This window comes from Thalassophryne amazonica, chromosome 8, assembly GCF_902500255.1.
Source record: "Thalassophryne amazonica chromosome 8, fThaAma1.1, whole genome shotgun sequence".
Taxonomy (NCBI): domain Eukaryota; kingdom Metazoa; phylum Chordata; class Actinopteri; order Batrachoidiformes; family Batrachoididae; genus Thalassophryne; species Thalassophryne amazonica.
The window spans coordinates 92,043,560-92,058,805 of NC_047110.1; the positions used below are offsets into that span (position 1 = coordinate 92,043,560).

Below are 15,246 nucleotides of genomic sequence, written 5' to 3' on the forward strand. Positions count from 1 at the left end.
TGCTTAACATGTTCTGTTGTGTTGGTGAGACACAGATCAGTGGACTTTTGTCGGTTAAGCTGTGTAGGTATAGCCTGTGTTGGAAAATGGAACAAATTGCATTTCAAAGAAATCTAACTTACAAACTGTCTAATGAGCCGGAACATGCAAAATCTACATTTCGGGGATTATAGGGGATTTTTAAGAGTGGTGTGATGAAGTATCAGAGCAGGTATTGTTGTCCAGACAGGTGATCAGAGAGAGACAGGGGAGCTTGTCCCTTACCAAAAAGTAGTATATGCAAGTATCTTTCAAGTATACTTCTAGTTTACTTTTTATATACTTATCAGTACTATTTTTTGGTAAGGGGTATTAGCTCACAATGTCAGATAAACGTTTTTGCGGTGTTTCGACTTCACTACAGTTTGAATATATGTAAAAAAAAACTACTCCCTACATCCAGGAGTCGACAAAACTGATCCAGGAGTTAGTTTTGATAACAGCCAATCCACCAAATGAAAAGCGAAGTGTGACAACAACAAACTGCTAAAACATTTAACTGACTATAACAATAACCATCAACTTTTATTATATGAACTTAGCAGTGGCTTGGTTGTTTTTTTTAGATCTTAAATCCTGAAAAACAGACCCAAAGAGCTCAGATTTTAATACGTTGAAAAATAAACATGGAGGTTCCCAAAAAGACTCAGATGCAAACATCAGATGAAAAAAGATTTACAGAAATAAACAAATTAACATACAGTTTACTCACAGTGCAGAAACTGTCTTTTTTCGGCTGCTCCTGTTAGGGGTCGCCACAGCAGATCAATCATTTCCATCTCACCCTGTCCTCTGTATCTTCCTCTGTCACACCAACCACCTGCATGTCCTCCCTCAGCACATCCATGAACCTCCTCTTTGGCCTCCCTCTTCTCCTCCTGCCTGGTGGCTCCATCTTCAGCATCTTTCTCCCTGTATACCCTGTGTCCCTCCTCTGCACATGTCCAAACCATCTCTATCTCACCTCTCTGACTTTGTCTCCAAGCTGTCCCAACTGAGCTTTCCCTTTGATATATGTTTATTCCCAATCCTGTCCATTCTCGTCACTCCCAAAGAAAATCACAACATCTTCAGCTCTGCCTCCTGTCTTTTTGTTAGTGCCACCATCTCTAAGCCGTACAACATAGCTGGTCTCACTACTGTCTTGTAAACTTTCCCCTTCACTTTTGCTGATAGTCTTCAGTCACAAATCACCCCTGCCACCTTTCTCCACCCATTCCACCCTACCTGCATACTCTTCTTCACCTCTCTACCACACTCTTGATAACTTTGGACAGTTGATCCCAAGTATTTAAACTTATCTACTTTCACCACTTCTACTCCTTGTAACCGCACTATTCCACTGGGCTCCATTTAATTCACACACATGCACTCAGTCTTGCTCCTACTGATTTTCATTCCCCATCTCTCCAGAGCATATCTCTACCTCTTCAGGCTAGACTCAACCTGCTCTTTAACTACAGATCACAATGTCATCTGCAAACATCATAGTTCATGGAGACTCCTGTCTGATCTCATCTGTCAACCTGCCAAACCTAAAGTCATCCTAAAAGTCATCCTACAAACCACCATCCTGTGCTGTCAAGCTACACTCTCTCCTGCCGCCACCTTACAATCTCCAATTTCTTTTAGCTTGCATCTCCTACACAGGAAGTAGTCCACCTGTGTGCACCTTCCTCCACTCTTATATGTCACCCTGTGCTCCTCCCTTTTCTTAAAGTACATGTTCACCACAGTCATTTCCATCCTTTTTACAAAATCAAGTACCATCTGTCCTTCCTCATTCCTGTCCTTGATACCATATCTACCGATTACTCCGTCAGCTCTGTTCCCTGCGCCAACATGCCCATTGACGTCTGCTCCTCTCACCACCCTTTCATACTTGGACACACTCTCCACCACCTCATCTAACACACTCCAAAAATCTTCTTTCTCCATCATCTCGCAACCTACCTGTGGGACATATGCACTGATGATATTCATCATCACCCCTTCAATTTCCAACTTCACACTCATCACCCCGTCAGACAGTCAACCTCCAACACACTCTTAACATACTCTTCCTTTAAGATGACCCCAACACCATTTCTCTTCCTATCCTCACCATAATACATCAACTTGAACCGACCACCTATGCTCCTGCTCTTACTTCCCTTCCACCTGGTCTCTTGCACACACAATTGTCCACCTTTCTCCTGTCCATCGTATCAGCCAGCTCTCTCCCTTTACCAGTCACACTGCCAACATTCAATGTTTCGACTCTCACTTCAGCTGTTCTAGTTTTCCTTTTCTCTCACTGTCTGTGGACACATTCTCCTTCTCTTCTTTTTCTTCACCCAGCAGTAGCCCAATTTCCACCGGCACCCTGTTGGGAAATAGCACCTGTTGTTTTTAACTTGGGCCACGACCAATCTGGTATGGAATTTCAATTTTTAGCCTGCATGGTTGGGTTGGCTTGTTTTACGCAGGATGGATGCCCTTCCTGATGCAACCCTACTCATTTATCCAAACTTGGGATGGGCACTCAGAGTGTACTGGCTGCACACCTCATGTGGCTGAGTTACAGCTGAGTTATAGAAAGTATTAATTTAATACATTTAATCTGGCTTGTCCTCCTGCTTCGTCTCCTCAAATTCAAATTCAGATTCAAACTTTTCTTTACATTTAAACACAGCTCATTGTACATTATAGAGGTCATATTATGCACCTGTTGCTGGCCACGCCCCTTTTACAGGATTAATCTCCCCAGCTCTCTTACAGAACACGAGGACGTGTCAAACTGAGTGCAGATCAGATCAGTGAGAGTGTCTCAGGGCAAACAGTAGTTCAGTCATGGACTTCCTTTACATATGTCACAGAAGAGTAAAACCAGCTGTTTCAGCTCTTTCTCTTTCTACATGCACAGACATGGAACTGTGGGACCTTGAGGATGTTTTGTCTTTTGGCTGGCAAGTTGTAGCATTGCCATTTAATTTTTGGCTCACTTTGGGGAGGGGGGGGTAGTTAAACCCTCTAACCCCCCGTCCCCCCATTTAGATCCGCCAGTGTAACATAGACACTGAGCTAGCGCATCTTGGAAGAGCTCTTTTTGCACATCTAAGAAACAATCTGCCGCGGTGCCTCATCTTCTTTTGGACAGGAGCAACTGTCTGGCAGGCTTAACACGACTGTTTTTCCATGACACATGTCACATAAGTCTAAAACAAACCATTTTATGCTTAAATTCTGCTTTTGGTATGCTGGTGTTTACAGAAATAGTGTGAGACTTGTGGGACTTTGACTATGTTTAGTATGAAACCTCGGCCATATTTAAGTATAAAATATTAATTAAAAATAGATTTTGCACAGTATGACCCCTTTAAAGTCATGGCAACAATGTGGCATTATTGGAGAAACAATCTGCTGCTGCTTTCCACGCCCCCTCTCCTTCACAATCTAAAACGAACCATTTTCTACTGTTTGGCATGAAACCCAAACTTTTCTATAACAGGGAGAGGTTGATTAAAAACCAATTTTTGCACATTTTTACCCGTTAAACTCCCTCAGGAAGGCTTCATCTGCAAACCCGAATCCATTAGTTTAGATTTTTTTTTAAATTTATTTTAGACATAAATAAAACAGACACTTCAGATTTATAAATCAGCAGTTGTAGACATTAAATAAATAGTCCCATCAGTTATGTCTTAATAATGACAAATATATATTAATCACATGCAGATTCACTAGATTAATACACACAAAAGGGAATTCCTTATAATACATGTATAATTATGTATACAATAATGATACAATAAAGGTGAAACAAATACGCATTTGATAAAATAAAGTAAGAACTACTCGAAAAACTAAATAAATTAATAATATTTGTTTTCTGCTATAGAAGAGACGAAGTCACAACACTACAAAGTGTTTTCAAACCACATAAAAGCACTCCGTGGATAATCCCGCATAACGCTGGTGAGAGTTGCGCCCTGGAGACGCCGGCGCACATTTTACGCACGGTGCCAGGCTGTTCCGCGTCCACACCGGCAGCCAGAGGAGGGAGACATACGACTTAGTGACATGTCGAAGTATGCCGAGTAATTTTGATAAGACTGCACGACTCCTTTCTTCAGCCGGAATTACTACAGAAAAGCGCGCGCCGTCGTTTTGACGCGCGCGTTTGCGTCTTTTTGAATTTTTATTTTTGTCGAGAGGGTGATTAGAGAGGAATCCGGGTCCGACTATGTGCTGGAGAAGCGTCACTCATTCATGCAGCTGAACATCATTCTCCGCTGAACTCCTGCTGTCACCTCCTCATGTCCTCCTCCGCGCCTCGAAGAGGACAGGTAAGAATTTTAGTTATTTTTCTTATTTGAAAGATTTGCTGGAGTTAATTTGTTGAAAGTGTGAGTTTAAGTTTGTCACTCGCGTGCCGCTGTTGTTTTTATTTTTTTATTTTTTTTGACGATAAGTAATTCGTGACGAGGACTAAAAGGTGACTTGACAATGAAATCCAATTCAGATTTTTCTGGTTTATCAATATGAAGTAAACAGCAGGGTCACAATTTTGTTTACTTTTTATTCAGTTGAAATACACACATTTTGAATTGCAATACACACACATTTTTTTTTTGTCTATTAGTGTCTCCTTACTATTACAAAAGAAACAAACAAAAAAAAAATCTCATCCTTATATATAAGCGAAGTTGTCAGGTTGTCTTTGTTCAATGAAGTTCTACTTGGCAACTTTGTATATGATGTCATACATATATGACATCATTCTGCACCCTTTAATAATATTACCAAGATTTTTTTTTAATTTTTTTTGGAGTTTCCATGTTTTGCACAGAGCACTCTTTTTCATTCATTTATTGCTACTTTTTACTGTCACCTGTACAAAATGGCACAGCCACTGTGAAAGCTGCCCTCACCCTCTATTCCCCCCCCCTTTCCCCCCTTTTCCTCCTGTTTCCAAATGCTCTCCTTTGAAGCGATGATGCCCCATCTGTCATATGTGAGCAAAGAGAGACCATGCTCTGCTCTTCTCAATTACTGAATTCTCCTCATGCCAGCTCCGGTGGGACAGGAGGAGGAGCAGGTGGGTGGCAGTCACTGCGATCAATCAACATGAAATATTCAGCTTTGAATGTACACATCATTTACTGCTGCTGTCCTTGTTAGAAGCCCCCGAAAATCAAGAGTTGAGTGGTTTGTTGAAAGTGCTTTGCAGCTGGGTCTGTGCACAAGCTGCACACATGTAGCTAGAGGGGGAATTTGGGGTTTAAACCCTTCTGAAAATGTTCACCACACAGCGATAACAGGAACAAGGCTTTTTAATATCTTCAACTAGTTGCCGAAGAACGAGAGTCACAGATGTAAATTGTTCCATACACAGAATTAACCAAAATTAACCAGTTGTTTCAGAAAATGATTCAGTTTTGAAATACTGAAAAAAAAAAAAAAAAAAAACATTCAGTAATTGCTTGAGAAAGTGATTCGGTTTATTAAAATTCTCAAAATACAAACCATTTGCTTAATAAAATGTTTCAGTGTTTTAAAATCCTCCAAACATCAAATGAAGCAATTGCTTCAGAAAATGATTGACTATTTTTAAATGCTGCAAAAACCTACATGAAACAATGGCCCGAGAAATCAAGTTGATGTTTTAAATGAAGCAGTTGCTTTAGAAAATTATTCACTGCTTGAAATGTTCAAAACACTAAAACTGTAGATTCAAAATGAAGAAAGGCTTTTATTGTCATTGTACATACATACAACAAAATTTGGATTTAGAATTTTGGACATTTGGAAAGGATTCTGTGATTTAAAAAAAAACAATTGCTTTGAAAAGGATTCACTGTTTTGAAGTGGTCAGAACTGCATGTGAAAGAAATACTTTAGAAAATGATTTCCCATTTCATAATGTTTGAAATACCACAATGGTTCTGTCAAATGGATAGTGGGGATTCCACTCCCTCCCAAAAAGTAAAGAAAAAAAAAACAATTTCAAGCGTCCCCAAACCAAAACAAATGCTTCAGGAAACGATTCAATACAAAATGAAACAATTGTTGCATACCTTTCCAGTGTCACGTTTCAGAGTCACTTTTTAGAGACACTCAAAACACTAAATGAAGTGGTTGTTCCAGGAAACATCTTACTGTTTCAAAACAGTGAAAACACAGAGTGAAGCACTTGTTGTAGAAAAAGATTTGTGTGTTTCATCAAAACCATGCACTGTGCTGACTGGAGCACCACAGCCGTTTTCTCATTATGCCGGTGTATATTCACACGGATTACATGACAAAGCTCCACTTGGCAACTTTCTCCCCCGATAGAAGCACTTGTGTGAACACGAGGCACATGATTTGAATATCTGTAATCCACGACGAAATCAAAAGGCCAGATGAACTTTTTGGCACCGTCTCCCCGCCGTGCCGAGCCGAGCAGGATTTCCTCCGGCATAAATGTTGAAACTATCCAGATTTAAGCTCAAAATCACTTGAAAGAAACAGTGAGGCAAAAAGTTATTTGATTTTGGATTTCCCCGCGGACCGGCACGACTCTGAAGGCTTCTGAAACCTTTGCAGCCGTTCGAACTCTTCAGGAAACTTTTAATCTCCTAAAGTGTCTCTGCTTTGTGATAATAACGTCTGTGTGATGTTGCCTGGTGAAAATTGCCGGAGTAACATGGCCTTAAGTATTTGAGCTATGAGGCAACGCAGTGAAAAGCATAGCCCCCTCATATGAGAACACAACAGTGAATAATTAATAACCTTGCTCCCAATTCCAGGAAAACAATAGCATAGTGTAAGAACACTGCACTAATTTAACTAGAGGAGGGTTTGGGGCGGGGGGGTTGATATGCTCAACAACTTCACCAAAATGTGGAATGCATTTCCACTGTTTGAAATCATTTCTGCACCACTTTTGCATGCACACGCTCTTCTAACGCGGCGGCGTGTGACTGCATACTGTTGTGTTGCACACCATTATAGTGCAGTGGTGTGATGTTGTTTGCCTTTGAGATTAATCAGAAGCCATTAAATAGCCCAGTCTCACCTGCTGGCAGTGTGCGAGGTGCAGGAAGCTGTTTATTTATTTATTTATTTATTTATTTTTTGTTGCACAGCCCTCATCTCTTGGCTGTCAGGTCCTATTAAGGGGGAAGGTGTCATATCTGTAACACAGCTGAGTGCAGATGGCAGAGTGGAAGGGGATGGCTCACCGATTTAAACAATGATTAATGAACAGAGATGGAAAACAAATTACACCGGACTATTGGAGGCAGAGAATTGTTTTTATGAAAATGTTAATTGTGTCTGCCAGGCTGGTACCAGGAGTTAGGGTGGGGAAGGGGCTGGGGGGGAGAGGGCATGGCGGCGAGGCCGTCTACTACTCCCCTGGCTCAGATTATCAACACGTCCCGGCGTGCGCTGTTTAATACCACTGCTTGGCTCTAAGACCTCTAATGTGCCATAACTTTCAAGGTTTGGCTTTTTATGATGAACCCCATGAAGAATTGTCACCCACCGCCGCACCAATTAGCGTTATCTCTAATAATAAGTGGTTGTAAGTGACGAGAGAAGGCACCCTGTTCTAGTTGTAATTATTGCAGGCGGGTGCAGCTGCACTACTTAGGGAGACGATGATAATTATTTTTCTTTTCTTTTTTTTTTTTTTCTTTGCCGGTTGATTATTTAAGAGCATCATACACTCATCAGAGTAATCAGGAGAGAGTGATTAGTGAAAATCCGCCAGGCTAACAGCTGCTACATTAAACACTTGCCTGTGTTGCCAACACACACGAGCAGAATCCTTTCCACAGGACGGAGAGAGCAACTCAAGCACTTCACCTTTAGGTCTGAAGCCACGTGGGTTTGTTAGAAAGTCAAGACCCAGAGCAGGAAAGGCAGCGAGGTCAGCAATTCAGTTCAGAGGTGGAGGAGTGCACTGACGGGGAGGACCAGCGTGATACAGAGAGACATGTTTTCCTCCCGTCTGCAAATTTTTCCTGTTCTATCAAAGTAGATTAGTTCTAAATGTTCTCATAAATTATTATCATGATTATTTTTTGGTGTGTCTGGTCTCTAAACACCCAGAAATGAAACAAGGTGGGCTGTGTTCACATTACCAGTTGAATTGACCTTCAACCAGATTTTTTTTTTCCTGCTGTGATTTTATTGCATTTTTTTCCTGTCTGGATGCTTCACATTTATTTTTATAAGTGATCTTTATCAGATTTTACTGTTCTGACAGTGGTAAAAAAATTAATCTCCCCCCGCCCCTTTGCTTCAATGAGACATAGATTTCATGTGTTTTGGGTAGTGAGAACATACCAAACCAAATACAACCCCAATTCCAATGAAGTTGGGATGTTGTTTAAAATGTAAATATTTCTATTGTCTGTCTATCTAAAATGTCAATAAAAACAGAATACAATGATTTGCAAATCCTCTTCAACCTATATTCAGTTGAATACACCACAAAGACAAGATATTTAATGTTCAAACTGATAAACTTTATTGTTTTTGTGCAAATATTTGCTCATTTTGAAATGGATGACTGCAACACGTTTCAAAAAAGCTGGGACAGTGATATGTTTACCACTGTGTTACATCACCTTTCCTTCTAACAACACTCAATAAGCATTTGGGAACTGAGGACACTAATTGTTGAAGCTTTGTAGGTGGAATTCTTTCCCATTCTTGCTTGATGTACAGCTTCAGTTGTTCAACAGTCCAGCGTCACCGTTGTCATATTTTGTGCTTCATAATACGCCACACATTTTCAATGGGTGACAGGTCTGGACTGCAGGCAGGCCAATCTGCACTCTTTTACTACGAAGCCACGCTGTTGTAACAAATAAGCAGGGAAGTCCCTGAAAAAGGCATTGCTTGGATGGCAGCATGTGTTGCTTCAATACCTGGATGTACCTTTCACCATTGACGGTGCCATCACAGTAGGCTAAGTTGCCCATGCCATGGGCACTAACACACCCCCCATACCATCACAGATGCTGGCTATTGAACTTTGCACCGGTAACAATCTGGATGGTCTTTTTCCTCTTTTGTCCAGAGGACACAACGTCCATGATTTCCAAAAACAATTTGAAATGTGAACTCATCAGACCACAGCACACTTTTCCACTTTGCAGATGAGCTCAGGCCCAGAGAAGGCGGTGGTGTTTCTGGATGTTGTTGATGTATGGCTTTCGCTTTGCATTGTAGAGTTTTAACTTGCACTTGTAGATGTAGCGACGAACTGTGCTAACTGACATTGGTTTTCTGAAGTGTTCCTGAGCCCACGCGGTAAGATCCTTTACACAGTGATGTCAGTTTTTAATGCAGTGGGGGATTTGAGGGATCGAAGGTCATAGGCATTCAGTGTTGGTTTTCGGCCTTGCCACTTATGTGTAGAAAGTTCTCCAGATTCTCTGAATCTTCTGATTATATTATGGACTGTAGATTATACAACCCCTGGCAAAAATTATGGAATCACCGGCCTTGGAGGATGTTCATTCAGTTGTTTAATTTTGTAGAAAAAAAGCAGATCACAGACATGACACAAAACTAAAGTCATTTCAAATGGCAACTTTCTGGATTTAAGAAACACTATAAGAAATCAAGAAAAAAAGATTGTGGCAGTCAGTAACAGTTACTTTTTTAGACCAAGCAGAGGAAAAAAATATGGACTCACTCAATTCTGAGGAATAGATTATGGAATCACCCTGTAAATGTTCATCCCCAAAACTAACACCTGCATGAAATCACATCTGCTCGTTAGTCTGCATCTAAAAAGGAGTGATCACACCTTGGAGAGCTGTTGCATCAAGTGGACTGACATGAATCATGGCTCCAACGCGAGAGATGTCAACTGAAACAAAGGAGAGGATTATCAAACTCTTAAAAGAGGGTAAATCATCACGCAATGTTGCAAAAGATGTTGGTTGTTCACAGTAAGCTGTGTCTAAACTCTGGACCAAATACAAACAACATGGGAAGGTTGTTAAAGGCAAACATACTGGTAGATCAAGGAAGACATCAAAGCGTCAAGACAGAAAACTTAAAGCAATATGTCTCAAAATATGAAAATGCACAACAAAACAAATGAGGAACGAATGAGAGGAAACTGGAATCAACGTCTGTGACCGAACTGTACGAAACCGCCTAAAGGAAATGGGATTTACATACAGAAAAGCTAAACGAAAGCCATCATTAACACCTAAACAGAAAAAAAACAAGGTTACAATGGGCTAAGGAAAAGCAATTGTGGACTGTGAATGACTGGATGAAAGTCATATTCAGTGATGAATCTCGGATCTGCATTGGGCAAGGTGATGATGCTGGAACTTTTGTTTGGTGCCGTTCCAATGAGATTTATAAAGATGACTGCCTGAAGAGAACATGTAAATTTCCACAGTCATTGATGATATGGGGCTGCATGTCAGGTAAAGGCACTGGGGAGATGGCTGTCATTACATCATCAATAAATGCACAAGTTTACGTTGATATTTTGGACACTTTTCTGATGTTTGGGGATGATGAAATCATTTTTCAAGATGATAATGCATCTTGCCATAAAGCAAAAACTGTGAAAACATTCCTTGCAAAAAGACACATAGGGTCAATGTCAACCAGCAGATGTGATTTGATGCAGGTGTTAGTTTTGGGGATGAAAATTTACAGGGTGATTCCACAATTTATTCCTCAGAATTGAGTGATTCCATATTTGTTTCCTCTGCTTGGTCTAAAAAAGTAACCGTTACTGACTGCCACAATTATTTTTCCTGATTTCTTATAGTGTTTCTTAAAGCCAGAAAGTTGCCATTTGAAATGACTTTAGTTTTGTGTCATGTCTGTGATCTGCTTTTTTTCTACAAAATTAAACAACTGAATGAACATCCTCCGAGGCCGGTGATTCCATAATTTTTGCCAGGGGTAGTAGAATCCCTAAATTCCTTGCATTTGAATGTTGAGAAACATTGTTCTTAAACTGTTGGACTATTTTTTCATGCAGTTGTTCACAAAGTGGTGATCCTCACCCCATCTTTGCTTGTGAATGGCTGAGCCTTTTGGGGATGCTCCTTTTATACCCAGTCATTACACTCACCTGTTTCCAGTTAACCTGTTCACCTGTGGAATGTTCCAAACAGGTGTTCTTTGAATATTCATCAACTTTCCCAGTCTTTTGATGCTCCAGCTTTTTTGAAATGTGTTGCAGGCATCCATTTCAAATTGAGCAGATAATTGCACAAAAACAAAAAAAAGTCTAACAGTTTGAACATTAAATATCTTGTCTTTGTCTTATCTTGTCTTTCAATTGAATATAGGTTGAAGAGCATTTGCAAATCATTGTATTCTCTTTTTATTTACATTTCACACAAGTCACAACTTCATTGGAATTGGGGTTGTAGGTTGTAGATTTAGGCCACTTGCATACTTATTTCAAGTATTCAAACATGAATGTCAACAAAACAAATCAAAATTGATCACAAAGTAGGGTAAACTAGACTACGTTCATGGGTGATTCTTAGACTACGGGCACTTTTATGTCCCTTGATCATATTTTATGAAAAAAAGAAAAAAGGGGAAATTTCACACTTTTATAGTTATCTTTACAATGAAAGTGTTTTAAGAAATTTGTCCTAGTCTCGGTCACTCGGGAGGAGCTCTGAGTCGAGCCGCTGCTCCTCCACGTCGAAAGGAGTCAGTTGAGGTGGCTCGGGCATCTTTTGCAGATGCCCCCTGGACGCCTCGCTGGAGAGGTGTTCCGGGCACGTCCCACTGGGAGGAGGCCCCGGGGAAGACCCAGGACACGCTGGAGGGACTACATCTCTCGGCTGGCTTGGGAATGCCTTGGGGTTCCCCTGGAGGAGCTGGAGGAGGTGTGTGTGGATCGGGAGGTCTGGGCGGCTTTGCTTGAACTGCTGCCCCCGCGACCCGACTCCGGATAAAGCGGAAGAAAATGGATGGATGGATGTCCTAGTAGTCTATGATGACTTTTTCACCTTTTTTCAGCATCATTATATGCAAATATTGTCGTTTTGTGCTTGTCCCACACCCAGACTTATGATCTTCAATGATAAAAATGAATGGTAAAGAAACGTTTTTTCTAATGTTTTAAAATATCTCTGAATAAAATATCAGTAAAATAATCAAAACATAATTGGGGTATTCAATGTCATACAACTGTTGTGATTTTTTTAAAACGAAATGTAGTTGTCCCACACTATTGCCGTAATTTCCACCACAACAATAATGTCCCTTTAAAATGTTTGTACGAAAGATTGTGTGGGTAGTTTCTATGGAGATAAACAGTAACATCAGAGCACATGTATATAGCGCCAAATCACAACAAACAGTTGCCCCAAGGCGCTTTATATTGTAAGGCAATGGTGTGGTGGAAATTACATTTACAAGGCCAATAGTGCCCTTAGTTAAAGAATCACCCTCACATTACTGTTTGAAGCGACTAAATCCGATTTTTCATTTTGTTGTTTTGGTGTGAAACATGTCAAACAATACACAACAAAACTGATGTATGTCACTTGCATGCGAATAAACAAACAAACAAATTCATAAAAAAAAAAAAAAAATCTAATCTGATTTATGCCACTTCAGTCAGTAATGTGAATGTAATGCAGGTAGCCCAAATCTGACACAGATAGTAGAACATGTCCATGTTGCTGAAGTCTTTTTTCATTTTTTTTTTTTGGGTAGGGGGAGATCAGATGTGGAGGTTTACACATGCACAGGTGCAGGCGCACATACACACACACCAAAAAAAAAAAAAAAAAGGCCACAAGAAGAGAAAACCCCACCCTGTTTCAGGTGACTTTACCTGCTAATGTGCACATGGGCTAGAAGATGTCCGGTGTTCTTGGTGCCTCGCTTGCCACTGTGTAAGCTCAGGGCTTAATTCCCTTAGCCCAGATGTTGCCTGAGCACAGTCCTGGGATCCCACTGGGTTGATGAGCTCAATCAGTGAAATGATGAAAAGATGATTTTGTCCCTGTAATTACAGTGTGTAAACTACTTAGCTAGGATTGCAAAGGAAGTCATTTTCTAATTACGCCGCTACCCCGTTGTCTAATGGTGGATGTTTTGTTGTTTTAGAGAGGGCGTGCAAGAGGGAGAGAGGAATCTTGAGGAAGAATATGTGTGTGAGCGAGAAAAGACGAGATAGGGAGGAACTTCACGAGGAGTCTGTGCTGTGCTGCTGCGACGGGGGGAAAAAAAAGTCCATCACAAGGGCAAGATGGCTGCCAAATGAGAGTTCATTGAATTATCAGGCCGGCTAATGTGCATTGGATTATGCTCTTTGTTTGTCAGTTTTTTCCTGTAGATGCCATAGCTTAATGAGATACTGTAAGTGGCATTACCAGACTCCTGCTGTGATTTTGTGATGACTCGTTTAATGACTTTTGTTTTAGTGCCTCCAAGTGTTTTAGCAAATGAAAGTAGACATTTTCAACATCTTTTTTTGCTCTCTCTTAGGTCACGCCTTTCCACAAATGTTTAGGAAAGTGATTGATGTGAAGTGTAAAGTGGAAATGACACAGACCCAATAATGTGGCATTAATTCAATGGTTTCCAAACTGAGGGGTGGGGCCCATTAGAGAGAGCAGAGCTTTTGCAGTAGGGGTGCAGGAGAGCATGTTGTAGCAGCAGGACTTGCACTGATATATACCTGTATTGAGGAATGAAGGAGCTCCACTCATTGAGATGTGTGTGAGATGTGTTGCTGTCCTGCAGAGCCCAACCATCTGATGCAGCCTGCACCATGTGGTTAGGCTTCTCTTGTGCAAGGCATCCCCTACGCACCACACACTGTTAATACACGCTGTCATACGCCAAAGCTTTGTTTGTGTCTGGAAAGAACAGGTGGTCTGTGCAAACAGGAGCAACTGTTTACACTTCAGTGATTTAAAAATACATTCCATGCACACAGGCGTGCATGTGGATGAATGTGAGGTAGACATAGGTGTAGTTAGGGGTGGATTTGGGGTTTAAACCATCCCTGATTATTTTACACACAGGTGCAGAACAAATTAAGCTTTGTGGAAGAAATGATCAAATTATGTTGGAAAAACACCCAGAAAACTGAATTCAGTGGTTGCTTAAAAAAATAAAACAATTCTCTGTTTTAAAATCTTGAAACGTGAATTGAACAAACTGTTTCAGAAGCTGATTCACTGTTTTGAAATGCTTAAAACTTTAAAGGAGAGGTTTGGCATTTTTAAATCTTGGCTCTATTTTTAGATGCTTTGGGGGTCTTTTTTTTTACTTAGGGAGAAAAATGAATTTAATTGGCGCATTATTCATTTAGGATGCAAAAATCGCCATGGGCTAACCAGCTAATTAATGTTATTGGATGGGGCAATCAGGAACACTCACAATATGTAGTTTTTCAGCTGCCCCCAGTTGTTTGGGGTTGTTACAGTGGAGCCGTTACAGATCTGCATTGAGATTTGACACAAGTTTTATACGACATGATGCATGACGATGATATTGCGTGAAAGCATACATTTGTCCTTGTGCAAACACACGGACAAATATACGCACACTCACACACACACGAACTGCCAGTGAGAGCGAGAGACAGAGGAAGTGAGACAGACACAAGACAAGATGGGATGTGTGACAAATAGGACCAAACCCTGATTGGTCTTCGGAGTGAGATTGCATCAGAATTTTGGCTCTCTGTTGGGACTGTTTACACAGAGACTGCTACCTGCTGCTTTGGACTTTGAACTAACAGTCTTTTTCAAGACTTTTTTACTTTTTTACCTTTTTACTTTTTTTACTTTTTTACTGTGCTCCAACGCCTAAGGAAGACCTCTAACGGTCGAAACATCGCGACGGAGCACTTTTATCAGCTAACTTTCATCAGCGTTGGCAAGCTAACTAGCTTGCTAACGCTTTCGTTTTTATTTTTATTTTTTTATTTTTTTTAGCACTGTTGTCGTACGTTACCTGTGCTGCTCCACAGCGTGTTTAGTCGATTTTTATTTTATTTTAGCACCGTTGTCGTGCGTTCGCTGTTGTTGTGCGTTACCTGTGCTGCTTCATGGCCTGTTTGGTGCCTTAATTAAGGCACTCCTTCTGCTGAATCACCTCAAAATTATTTACACATTATTCACTTTGTGTGTTTTTAGGAATCCGCTAGGTTGCGTAGCTACTAGCTCTTAGCCGATTTAGCATGGCGGCTTCTCCTGTCTCTCC

At 40.7% G+C, this 15,246-nt stretch overlaps 1 protein-coding gene across 1 annotated transcript in view; it reads left to right on the top strand.

Annotated features, from left to right (window-relative positions):
* The first annotated feature begins 4,246 nt into the window (after positions 1-4,246).
* LOC117516097 overlaps positions 4,247-15,246 on the top strand; it is a 91,987-nt gene continuing 80,987 nt past the window's right edge. The window contains exon 1 of the mRNA XM_034176990.1: positions 4,247-4,367. The gene's annotated coding sequence lies outside the window, so the exon portion shown is untranslated. The remainder of the gene's footprint in view (positions 4,368-15,246) is intronic.